Genomic DNA, 13,709 nt, shown 5'->3' on the forward strand with positions numbered 1-13,709 from the left:
GGGTTTTATGGGATTGCCCAATAGATAAAGCATTGATCAGCTAGAGGATCAAAGTACTATGTTGTTCATGTCATAATTTTTTTACTAAAAATCAATATCATTAATCAAGTATTTTCCCTTTAATGGTGAAGAATTAAATGTGATACCCTCACTTAGCTTAGAAATTTATTTGGCCATGTTATTATTTATTCCATTTCTAAGATCTTTGCATAAGTGTTGTAAGATTTAGGGTTTTTATCTGCTTTGTTAGATTTAGGTATATGTTTTAGCACTAGTACCATATAAGTGAATCTAAGGTACACCCACCTAGGTTTTGTAGAGATTAAAGTAGTAGAAGGGTCTAGCCTTATAGTTGGCCCAGTGTCTGAAAGGATATGTTAAAGGTGGTAAGTAGCTTCCCCTATCTTTTTCTCATTGGTGTAATTTGAAACCATGATATTTCAAAACACCAACATAATATTCCCTTGTAAACATGTAGAGAGGGTTCCTTTAAATTTATTGTCTATAGACATGCATCTTGACAATAATCAAGTTGTCCTAGGTATATTAAAAGTATAATTGAGAAGAATATGAACTAGTGTCATATTTAGACATGTGAGAAAAAAATTATAATGTAAGATGTCCATGAAGACTTTTAGAAGTTATAATCCTATGTAGTTAGAAAAATCAATAGAGGATTGAGGGGGTAACACCTCACACTATTTTAAAGTTTTCTTTTGAATTCCCTACATTATGTTCTTGTAGATAAAATTCTTAAGCAATGAGAAAATATCAATAAAGGATCTACAAAAAAGAAAACCACCAAATAGATGAACAAAGCAAGACTCATAAGAACTAAGATATAGACTAGAAATTATCATTAAAACTAGCATACGAACATGACTACAAGCATACACAAAGCAATAGGATAGAAGCCAATATAAGTCAAGGTGATTTATCACTAAACTTCATTAAAGGTATCAACAAGGGTCAGGGTGGGAATAGAATTTCCTTCCATTGTTCAAAAGATTTAACTTACTTGAATGACTCTTAATAATGCATCAAGTTTTCCCTTAACCATGTAAGAATCACCACAAATTGGCAATATCATTTCTTTGTTCTTCTAGTAGATTCTAGAACCTTCTAATTATAATGGGCTAGATAATGAATTTTGAACATAGTTTGTGCCTTACATGAGTAACCTAAAGCCTTACCCATGAGGCTTCACCTAATATGTTCCAACACTATCTCAGACATCACAATATCATTGGAGTGCACATTCTAATGAATATACTGGAACAAAGTGAAAAGTCCAATATTGTGGAAGTGGTTCAACCCAAAGGCCTCACAATAGAGTTCTAATCCCAAACATTGTGCCTAGATTATAGTTAAACACTTTTGGAAACTTTGAGCCATCTTAAAATCATACATACTGTGAATTGTTTGAAACTAAAGTAAAAAAAGGTGGGTTGTTATTTGTTATCTTTGGGATTTCATTTTACTTGCTTAAGTAGATGAGTGTATCTAGATCCAACAAAATGATATAGTATAGAGAAACCTAATTTTTCAACAAAAAATGTATTCTGAACACCATGGACTTAATAGCAGGGAGAGGTATAATTTTCAATAAAAGAACTTACATGATGTCTTCTCATGGAATTAAATGATTGCAAGATATGTATGAAATGGATTAGTCAAAGGGATCTATAAACTTTCAATAAGATGAAATCGAAATGTTTAGAGGTAGATTTTAAAACTTATGCTAACATTCCTTGTTCTTGTACTAAAATAAGATCTTTGAAATAGTGTATAGGTATACATCAAAGTTTCAAACCAAGTTTCTTTTTGTGCCAAAATAAGATCTTTTACCAAGTTTCTAGTTGATACACTATGGATAATAGGCACAAAACACAAAGCTAGGGAAAAGTTAATCAATTTACTTAGTTAAAATAATGGGATGGTAGCTATAGTCAATCACTATCCTAATGGATAATAGTTAGAAAACTTGTGAAAGAAGAAAAACTTTGTAAAGATAAAAGAAGATTCAGTGGTATCCAACACATCATTTAGTAACAGCTTACAACTACTTAGCAATCCCAACTACTCTTTGAAATAGATAGGCTTCAATAGGGCTCTATATGAGTGATTCCACATGAGCATTTCTCTTGAACTATATGAGTTGATCAAAGATATTTTAGTAGAATGTTACCAAGGGAAATGATATATAGAGTGTTGAATTTTATGTGGATTGTAACCACATTTTTATAATTAAAGACTATACATTGAACATTGAAGATACATTAACAAATGAAGAAGAAATGAATATTTTGGGGCCTCATACCCATCCTAACAAGGTTATGTAAGAAGGAGTAGTAGGGAAAGAAAAGAGAGTGATCAAGATGGGAGAATCATGAGGAAGAGACAACTATTGTGGATCTGCCAACATCAAAGTTCACATGGATTTTTCAACACCTATCTAGATTTAACCTAAGAAAATATTACTCAAACAATTTTATAGTTTGAGGATATAAATGGAAGATTCTTATATTCTCAAAAGGAAATAGTGTAGATTGGTTGTCCATAAACTTGGATGTGGTAGATGCTTCCACTTTACCTTATGGTTCGACTAGATATGCTCATTTTAGCTAGGCTGTTGTCAATCAAATTAATCCAAGCCATATTATTCAAAATGTAACTCAACATAATTTCACTACTTGGGAGAGTTATTGGGCTTTCAAATCATTTATGCAACTTTTGGATCTTCATTTCCTAGTAAAAGGGTATTTGATACAAGGCACTATGATAGTAGAAGCATAAGTTAGTATATAAAAAAGCCTAACTATTGGAGTTACAATAAAAAAATTGGATTAATTAGACTATAGAAACAAGGAGAAACATGCTACATGAATTCCCTTCTTCAAACATTGTATCCTAGCATTTCTTTAGAAAGGTAGTCTATCATATGTCAAATACTAAAATTGTACTAAAAATGTTATGCCTTAAAATAGCATTCATTTGGCTCTATAGAGTGTATTCTACAAACTCCAATATAGTGACACTAGTATGTCAACAAAATATTTGACACAAATATTTGGATGGGATACATATTTTTTTTTGCAACATGATTTGCAGGAGATGAATCATGTGTTGTGTCAGAAACTAGAGAACAAAATAAAGGGTATTGCTAAAGAGGGTACAATACAACTATTTGAGTGTCATCATATGAATTACATTGAATGTATTAATGTAGATTAAAAATCCACATATAAAGTCACTCTATGGTCAAAAACTTGATGTAAAGGTTTTCGAGATGCCAATGCATCTTTTGACAGGTAAATGGAAGGTAAAAGGCTTGAAGCTGATAATAATATCATGCAGAGTATTATGGATTGCAGGGGTAGGAAAAGGCTTATTTTTGTTTATTTTCCTCTAGTGCTACAACTTCAACTCAAACACTTTGAATATGATTTCATACTTGATACAATGGTCAATATAAATGATTGTTGCGGGCTTCATTTGGATAGAAAAAAAATAGAAAGCATCTCTCTCCAAAAGCATATAGGAGTGTGAAAAATTTGTACATGTTGGATAGTGTATTTTTTCACAATGGGGGTGTGCATGTAGGATGTTATTATTCTTTTATCACACCAACTCTATCAGATTAGTGGTACAAATTTGATGAAAAACATGTTACAAAGGAAGATAATAAAAGAGCCTTGGAAGAATAGTACAATGGTGAAGAAGAATTGATACAAATAAATCCTAGTTTCAACAACACTTCATTAAAGTTCAAAAAATATTCAAATACTTAATATGCTTGTGTATGTAAGAGAGGGTGATAAGGAAAATATTATTTACAATTTTGATGAGAAGAATATTGCACGACACTCAAGGGTGACATTAAAGAAAGAGTAGGATGATAAAGAATAGAAATGAAAAGAAAAGGTAGAGGCTCACCTTTATACAATTATTAAGGTTTTCCATGACATTGATCTTACTAATCAAATTAGCAATGAATTTATTTTTGACCTTGTAGATCATGACAAAGAACAAACAATTCTGATTCTAAATAAAATTACATTTACATCCTTCAAGGAAGGAGTTGCAAAATAATTTGGTATCCCTAGGCTATATATGTAATTTTGGATTTGGGAAAAGCATCAAAACCACACATACCATACAAACATGTCATTGATGCAATTGAAGGAATCTTAATGTATTTGATACTTAATGGATACTTTTAATAAAGAACCTATTATAGAATTGAAGCTTTTTTTGGAAGTCAAATGTGTATTGCATTTTTGCATACTCCAACCTCTTGAGAAAACAAAGGAATATATACTTATCTTTTTCAAACTCTATGATCCAAAAAAGAAGAGCTCAACTATGTTGTGATACTTTTTGTTAAGGTTGGAGGAAAACCTATAGAAATAATGCAACAATTGAAAGCCATGGAAAGTTTTCCATCAAATGAGGAAATTGAAATTTTTAAGGAAATAAAACTTGATCCAAATTTCATTTGTGAGATCATTAAAAAAAATATTTCTTTTTGAGCTAGCCAGCTTGAAGATGGTGACATTGTTTGTTATGAGAAAGCTTTCACAACTGATGAGGATGTACATTTATATCTAGATGTTTCTTCATTTTTGGATAATATTCATAATAGACACATTGTATATTTCAAACACCTAGATAAGCCCAAGAATGATACTTTTGTTTGTACCTTTCAAAATGCTTCACTTATGATGATGTTGTGGACCAAGTTGCACAATATATTGGATTGGATGATCCTTCAAAATTAAGACTTACACCACATAATTTCTATTCAAGCAACAAATCCTCTTCTCATAAAGTATATAGCCATAGCTCACTTATGTAACATATTAGTCCATTATAATTAAAAATTGGATATCTTATATTATAAAGTCCTTAACATCCCACTTCTAGAGTTGTAGGGAATAAAAATATTGAAGTTTATTTTTCATCATTCAACAAATGATAGGGTTATTGTCAACAATATAAGACTTTCAAATCAAAGTATTGTTGGTGATGTTCTTAGTGAGTTGAAGGGGAAGGTGGAGTGATGCAGAGTAGCATACAAAAAGTGTGCTATATGGGCCTTCCATAGAACTTTTAAATTAGAGGTATGGATTCACATTTATAATCTTTTCCAACAATTGAAATGAATGCAAGAATGTTGCATCTTTTAATAAAAATTTCTCAACTAGGGCATAATTTAAAACCCTTAATCAATCATTAATAACTTCCATAAATGAAAGAATGAAACCAATCCTTTTTGTGAGACTAAATAATAGTGAGTTACCAGAATTTTCTCCAAGTTATAGCCAAATCTAACAAGGAAATAAAAGTTATTGCAATTTCCTAAAAATTTATCATATTATGATAGAATTTGATCTGTCTTCACTAAAACAACCATAACTTCTTCCAAACATAATGAAAATAATCCAAACCAAAACCAAATCAAAGCTAACTAATATAACTTTCTCAAAATGTAAGTTTTAGATATGTATCATTCACAATGAGTTCTCATCATGTGAGGCCTCACCCTAACCCTTCGAAGCCATAGTCGATACATTATCATTTTGATACTCACAACTTGAGATGTCGAGACATTATTAGATACTTGAACATATTATATTATTTCATGTTGTGTGATGTTACTTTTAGATATTTGAGTTCGTCATTTAATGCTTTATGAACATGTATGTTGACAAAATAAGTAAATGTAGGATTAACACTTTGATTAAAAGATTTTAATGATTAAGAATATGAGTAGGATGAGAGAAACCCTGATTGATTTATAGATGTATGTTTTAATTTATGTGATTCCTTGATACATATATACATATGTGCATGTGATTTTATGGGACTACTGATGTGTGCAATGAGTCTGCAGGATATTTTAGCCGAGAAACTCGATGGAGGAATAGAACTAATCCCTATGTGCTTTTGTGGAAACCTTGTTGTTCACAACTTGATTATTTTTGTGAGATGTATGAATGTATCTTTCTATGATTAGTAAATGTTAATGTTTCATAAATGTGTTCTTATAGTGTCACTTGACACTCATGAATTGTTTGTGCTTTTCAGCATGCTAGTTAGGATTATCTAAGTAATCTTTGAAAATAAGTCAGGTCAAGTTAGTATCATTTTTGCTAATTTGTTTTAATCAAGTTTAGTTAATCCTAATTTAGATTAGTGCCTAATCTACATTTTTTGGAGTTGTTAGATGGTCCTAAATTTTTTCTATTATTTGTTTGGTCCCAAATCAATTCCTAAGGCCTTTCAACATGAAATATTTATAGTATGGGTATGGGTTGGGGGCATTTTCCACCCCCTAAACCCCTTTTGTTGACTTTTGAGGTCACTCAAAAAGTCTATTTTTTCCTTTGTGTGAAAATTGGAAGTGGTTATCATGAGTTGCATAACCTCAACTCCACTTAGTGGTTAACCTTAGGTTTGGTTGGGTTAGAAACTTTTAGATTTTTTAGGCGAGTGGGGAAAGTTATTGCCCTTTTTGGTGGTTGAGTTTGGATCTTATTTAGAGGCCCTTTTTGGAGTAGTTTTGGTTGTTACCTAATCTCTACTTTTAGAGAGAAGTCTTGGAAGATTGAAGGCAACGAAGGAAAAGCTCTTCTCAATTTGTTCATATTACCATAAACTCTTTGTGAACGTAGGAGTTCTTCATCTCCTTGATCATGTTGTTCATGTTTTTACATGATATTTCATGCTTGTTCCATGCTTATGCTATTGTGTTGTTTATTGGTATGCTTGTATGTATGTTGGGTATACTTGGGAAAGATTGAAACCATGTTTTCTTGAATGCTTTCCTTTCATGCTTTTTTTTTTGGTTTGAATTTCAAAGTTTTCTTGTATGGGTGTTTTGGCATTACTCACCCTTGGAGAGCATAGAAGTGGCCAATTTTGGGAAAGGTCTTTTTAGTTGGACTCCAACAGTGTAGAGTCTCTTCTTACGATGAGAAGAGGGAGAGAGGGTAGGGTGTTATGAGCCCCTACCTGTCAACACAAACCACGTATGAGTTTTGGTATGTAAGAATGGAAGAATGGATGTTCTTGAGTTATAGCCCCGATTGGGCACCTGGTTTTGTGTTGTGTCTGACATCTCCTATTGGAAAAATCTGCCTTTCCCTAGTTTTGATTCATTGTGAATCCTATTGTGAAAACCTAGTACGAATATGCATGTTTTATTTTGTCTCTTGGTCATGCTTGTTTGACACCTGATCATATTTTGTTCCCTCCACGATCTTAGCAATGTGTTGCAGAAAATGATATGTACCCCTTGATAAGGGTCATAAAGGAAACTTATATTGGATTGTTGAAATTTTGGGATTTGAATCCTATTTAAATTTTATTTCAAAACTTTGTTGTAGTGGCAATGATGCCGAGTTTTCTTCCTAGTTCTTTCCCATCTGAGGCTTTGAATCAGGTTGCCAATAAAATAGTGATTAAGTATCATTGCTTCTCATGAGTTTTCTTGTAATTTTCAGTCATATGGATGCACATCAAAAATAAGATGAGATGATGATATTCAATTAGGCAAAATTTCAAGTTCCTTATATGTTGAAAATGAAAATTATTTTATGAACGTAGGTTAAGTTTCGTGATTATTGAAAACCAAAAATCAATCTTGCAATGTTGTTTAAAGAAGATATTCAATTCTTGGCCTAACTATGTTTTAGCATAATTCAATAGCATTAAAAAATATATATAGATACCCTCCTTGGAATAATGGATAAAATTGGTATTCGTACTTAGAAAAAAATTAATCTTTTGGCCTTTCACTCTTAAAATTTCAACACTTAGAAAAATAAAGACTTTAAAAAAAAATTGTCCCAAGAGAGCAAAAATTCTCTAGTTTTTGTATGGGAAATAAATTAAATTTCCCCCTTTGGTAATAGAGAATATTCTGTCGATCCTTTATTTCAAAGTTAATTTAAAAATATATATATAATAAAATAATTAAACAAATGTCCTAAAATATCCCAATAGCAATCCTAACTACTTATCTTTCTACCATAAACTCTACCACCCCACTTACTTAATTGCATTCACAATAGACATAGCAGTGAGGAAGAAAACACAAATGTTGTTGATGATGTCACCCCCTTGTCCCATCACCTTGCACGAAGTATGCAAGTGGAAGGGAAAAAGTTTAAAAGTTTGTTTTTTGTTGTTATGTCTTGATCCTGCTTAGCACTCTATTGACTTAACCTTTAAAAAACAACCCCAAAATTTTTGGTATTTACCATTTTTTTCTTGGCTTTAGCTTTTGTTTCAAGGGGTATGTTTAGTTTTTATCAAGTCAAACTAAGCATGTTTAGGGTGACATCACCCTGGTAGCCCCACCATAGGAGCTTGCAACTTTATCTTACCCCTTGATTTATTGCATTTTCTTGTTTATGTTTAAGACTTTTTTTTTGAAGCCTTCTCCCACCTTTCCACCTTGGGCAACACATGATCTTGTCTCGGGTAGAGTGCCACTATTTGGAAAGTTCTAGTAGCATGGGAAGTAATAGAAGCCATTTTGGTAGTTGGGTGCCACATTGGAGAGATGTGACATTTAGAGGGTAGGTCAGTGTTAGTGGGAATAGATTAGTTTAAGTTTTAGGTTGGTGGTTTTCTTTTGTAGTTATTTATTTTAAGATTAATTTTAATTAGATATTAATAAATCTAAATTGGTTAGTGCTTTAAAGTCATATGTCAGTTATCTTTAAGTATTTTTATTATTATGTTTTTTTTGTTAAGTGTAATTAGATTTAGATTAGTTATGACTTAATTAGTATTAGTTAAAATGTTAGATCTTAGATAATTTTAGAAATGGTTAGTGTTTTAGTTTTTTTAATTGTTTGGTTGTTATGTAAGATTAGTTTAGTGTTCTTTTGATAATATTAGTTACTTTGGAAATTACTTTTTATAATTAAATTTTTATGTCTTTTTAAAAATATTCATATATGTTTTTTATTAAATAAATAGGTTTTACAGGGAACTTGAAACCCAATACTTAAAACAAAAAAAGGCTGATAATAAGCGTGAAAGCCTGGCCAAAAAAGTTTAAGTTCATAGGTTGATAATAAGCATTAAGCCTAGCCAAAGGAAAGAGTTCTGAGAAAAGACCAAGAAAAAAAAGAAAGCAAAGCCATGGCCTAAAGCCAGAAAAAAAAGCCAAAAGACAATGATAAACAAAAGAACAAGTGAGTGTTATTCCTCATTCTTTTGCTCCAAATCATGCATAACCTGAGTAGCCTCAAAGGCCAGTTGATTCTTCTCTATTTCCGTCTATTGCACCCTTTGATTCCCCTGGTCCTGATCAGGAATGGAGTTGTCCTTTGCAGATTCATCCTCCATTCTGGCCTCATCCCTATTTTTTCCATCCTCATCTTCATCCATTTCTCTATCTTTGATCCAACCCATGAGAGAGATGATGTTTTTGTTAATGGAGCTTAACAAGGAGAACATGTGATTTCCAAGGTTGTGATTGTAGTTTTCCAAGTTGTGTATCCTTTTTTATGCTAGACTAATCCTGTCAGCCGAATCCATCCTCCTGTTAACATCCATCCCTTTTCTTATTGCCTCAATATGTTTCACCTGATCTTTAACCTCCTCAAGCTCATGGAAAAGTCATTTGATTGATCTAAAATTATCAATCATACTATTGCAAGCATTATTTAAGAGGTTCATCCCTGTCTCCCTGGCTCTATCCAAAATAGCCACAATCTTTGGATCAATTAGTTCTTCTAGCCACTACTCTTCTTGATTATCCACAAGGATTTGGGGATTCATGGCCTCCATGAAGATGCCCATCTTGGAAGTCTTAGCATTGAAGTTGATCCACACTTTCCTCCTATCATTGGTCTGCACTTCCCCTTCTGCATACCCAGCTTTCTTCTCTTTTTTCTCCTCTGGATGGAGATGGAAAGGAGAAAGGGGCAGCACAGACGCCTCCCCAAATTGAGAGTGCACTTCCTCCAAACTCTCCCTCTTGCATTTCTTCATTCCACTTTCCTCCTTAATTTCCTCCTACGTCTCCTTAACGACCTCCTTAGACTCTGGTTCCTCCTCATCATCGCTATCTCCCTCCTTAGCCTTCTCAATAGGCTTCTACCTAAGACCCCTAGGGCTTTTTCTGCTTGGGGTTATGGGGGAGGGGGATTTTTTAGCATGGTAAGTTGTTGCTTTCCCCAAAGAAGAGATCCCACCTTTCTCAAAGCTGAGGCTCTAAATTTCATCCAAGTCAGAGGAGTAGCTGGAACTTCCAGACTCCACATTCTCTGTCTAAGGGGGGGTCTGAGCTTTGAAGTGCTCATGGATAAGCAACAATAGCCCCTCATGCAAAGCTGGGTTTGCGATGGGCTTCTTTTTGAAGCTGTCCACTAGCTTGCTCATTGAGGTTAACAGATAATATGGGAAGGAAATTTTGGATTTCTTTCAAAAATGATTCAAGATGACAAAGTGGTGGGTTTGGGCTCTATCAAACCTAGGGTCCAATGTAATGTACTCAATAATAGCTTTAAGAACGTACCTAAATTTCTTCTTCATGGAGTTGGGGACATAGTAGGTGTCAATCTTTTTCAACACCTTCAATTCCTTCTCACTCTCCACAAAGTCCCGAACCACATTGGTAGAGAGCTTCTTATCCCTGAAGAATTTAAAACCATCGATAGGGATTTTGGTGACCGCCACAATAAAATCCTTCGTAATCCGGAAGTAGATACCATTCATCTTAACCATGCCATCCTTCCAGGACCCCACCATACTTTTGGTCACCTCCTAATCAAAACCATGCAACTTCATGATATACTTGGTGACCCCACCCTCTTGAAGCTTTTCCCACACTTTCGGCCTACTTCTTCATTTCTGAAAGTCCCCCACCAGTTCCTTTCTACATCTCTCACCCACCATTTCTACACACTGCACACCCACTTTACTCATGTGCTCTTCACTCTGTGACTAAAATGGACCACCGAGAGTAAGCAAAGAACAAAGAAAAAAACCTACTATTGCCCCTGAAATGATTGCGATAAACAACCCACAAAGCATGGTGATTAATCAATAAAGGATTACTGCATTTATGATTTCCCATGCTTCTATTATGAAAAGTACCCTTATTTCTTAACCCTTTCATATTCATAATTAAAACTTGATTTCCTCCGTACTTCCTTGAATTTTATCCAAGTTGGTTAGGCTTTTAACATTCGCCGGCAAACAAGTTTCGGGAAGCCAAGTCATTTTTTGGTCTATGTTGACCCCTATATTTGCAAACCTATCGACAACTGGGTTTGCTTCTCGAAAAGTGTAGGTGATGTGGAATTTATTAAATTTGGCAAGGGTCTCTCTAGTCTTATCAATAATATTTGTAATCATCCAAGATGGATATAAATTTCCATTGATGCACTTTATAATGTTATTCAAATCCCCTTCAAGCCATAAATTGGTGACCCCTATTTCAAAAGCCAATTTTACAACATTGCACACTATGTTGGCTTCAGCAAAATGATTTGTTTGGAAACCCAACAAGAGAGAAAAAACCACAATACTATCTCCATTTTCATTCCTTACCACACCTCTACTACCCGAGGATCTAGGGTTGCCCTTGGAGGCTCTGTCAAAGTTGGCTTTGTGCCAACCTTTAGGGGGGAGGAGCCACTTGGCTTCCTATCTTTTCCTCACTTTGTCTTTTACCTTCTCTTTTTTCTTGCCTCCTATCTCAAAAACACCCCCCTTCCTCACAAAAAAATTCTCCTTTATGTTACTGAAGATCTTCCTTCCAACAACTAAAGTTGGCTCCTCCCTATCTCTAAAAATTTGATTGTTTCTCTCCTTCCATATGCTCCAACAAAAATGGGGCAGGAGCCAGGAGCTAATTTCTTGCAAGGCAGACCCATTGAACATGTCATGCCATTGACAGAAAAAGTCTAGAAGGTTGGAAGGAAAGCACCAGCTATGGCCAAGGTCTTGGGTGAGGAAGCCCCAAAGTGTCCTGGAGTAAGAGCATAGAATGAACAAATGATTAACTATCTTTGACTCTTCTTTGCACAAAACACATCTGCTAGGCATGATATGACCTCTTTTAATGAGATTTTCCTAGGTGAGAGTTTTGTCCTGAAGAGCCAACCAAAAAAACATGTTGACTTTTGGCATTAGGCTCAGGAGCCAGGCCCTTGACCAAGGGGGAGACTCTTTTAAGCTCCATAAAGCAGAGTACCTAGAGGTAACTAAATAGAGCCCATTGGCATTATCCCTCCAAACCAATTCATCCTTATTGTTGCTAAGGGATAAGGAATTAAGCATGATCATGATTAGTTTGAGGTCCTTTGAGATAATGGAAAGGTCCTTCCATCCCTATTCAGTCCATTAATTTCTGACTTTGTGCCCAAAAATATTGATGCAATCATTAGCCCATACTCCATAGCTAGGGTTATTTATGAGGCGGCCCTAAGAAAGCCAGCAGTCAAAATAGAACATAATATTCTCCCCATTACCCAGCTTCTAGGAGACTTTAGAATTAGCCAAGTCCCTGGCTTTTAAGAAACCATTCCAAACAACTGAGCCTCTTGGGATATACTCACTGAATAAAGTGAACTAAATAGAGGGCTTTTTTAAATACTTATTTACCACAGTGTCTCTCCATTCCTTTGTGCTACTAAAGGTGTGCTAGATTTTCTTTGCTAAGAGGGCCTTGTTGATGTGAGTGAGCTTCCTAATTCCCAAACCTCCATTCTTCTTAGGGAGGCAAACTTTGTCCCAAGCAACAAGGGGGTACCTTTTATTCCTTTTAGTTCCCATCCATAAAAAATCCCTTTGGATTTTCTCCATCCTCTTGGCATATTTTATTGGTATGGTGAAAAGGCTCAGGGCATATATTGGCAAGTTTTGGAGGATGGATTTAACTAGTTGACAATTTCTAGCTTGGCTAAGAATGGCTCCTTTCTAGCCAGCCAGCTTCTTACTAAACCTATCCATGATGCCATTCCAGAAGGGGTCATTCCCAAGGGGAGACCAAGGTAGGTAGAAGGAAGCTTCCCCACCTAACATCCTATGATTCTGGAGATTCTCTATTGTCTTTACTCCAGAGTGTTGATAAAGAAAATAGAGCTTTTGTCCCAATTGATGAGCTACCCCAACTCTCTAGAGTAGGTGTCCAAAGCGTCTTTCATAGCCATGGACTCCCTAACTAACGCCTCTCCACCCATAATAGTATCATCAACAAATTTTTGATGCATAAAGGGGGTGCATTTGGAAGACAGTTTAAAACCTTTGATCCTCCCTTCTTTCTTTTTCTTCTCCATGAGTTTGCCAATACATTCTGCCAAGATGATAAAGAGTGTTGGTGATAGAGGATCCCCTTGACATAGGCCTCTAGTAGGTTTGAAGAAATCCAAGGGGGATCCATTCACTAAAAAAGCTAGAGAGGGGGTGGTGACCAGCTAGGAGATTAGCTTGCATGATTTGACATCAAAGCCAAAAGACTTCAACACCAAATCCAAAAAAAACCAATCCACCTGATCATAAGCTTTGGACATGTCAAGTTTGAGTAACATCCCTTCTCTCTTTCCATCTTCCATAGAGTGAATCACTTCATGCACCATTATAATCGAATCTAAAATCTATCTACCCGAGACAAAACTAGATTGTTGTTGAGAAATAATTAGGGGGAGAAGCTTAAGAAGCCTTGAAGTGAGCACCTTCGA

At 34.7% G+C, this 13,709-nt stretch overlaps 1 pseudogene; it reads left to right on the plus strand.

Moving 5' to 3' along the window:
• Positions 1 to 1,571: 1,571 nt before the first annotated feature.
• LOC149572726 (ubiquitin C-terminal hydrolase 12 pseudogene) overlaps positions 1,572 to 13,709 on the plus strand; it is a 70,732-nt pseudogene continuing 58,594 nt past the window's right edge.

The sequence above is a fragment of the Cupressus sempervirens genome, chromosome 2 (assembly GCF_028749045.1).
Source record: "Cupressus sempervirens isolate cs-2001-9-10 chromosome 2, ASM2874904v1, whole genome shotgun sequence".
NCBI classification, from domain to species: Eukaryota; Viridiplantae; Streptophyta; class Pinopsida; order Cupressales; family Cupressaceae; genus Cupressus; species Cupressus sempervirens.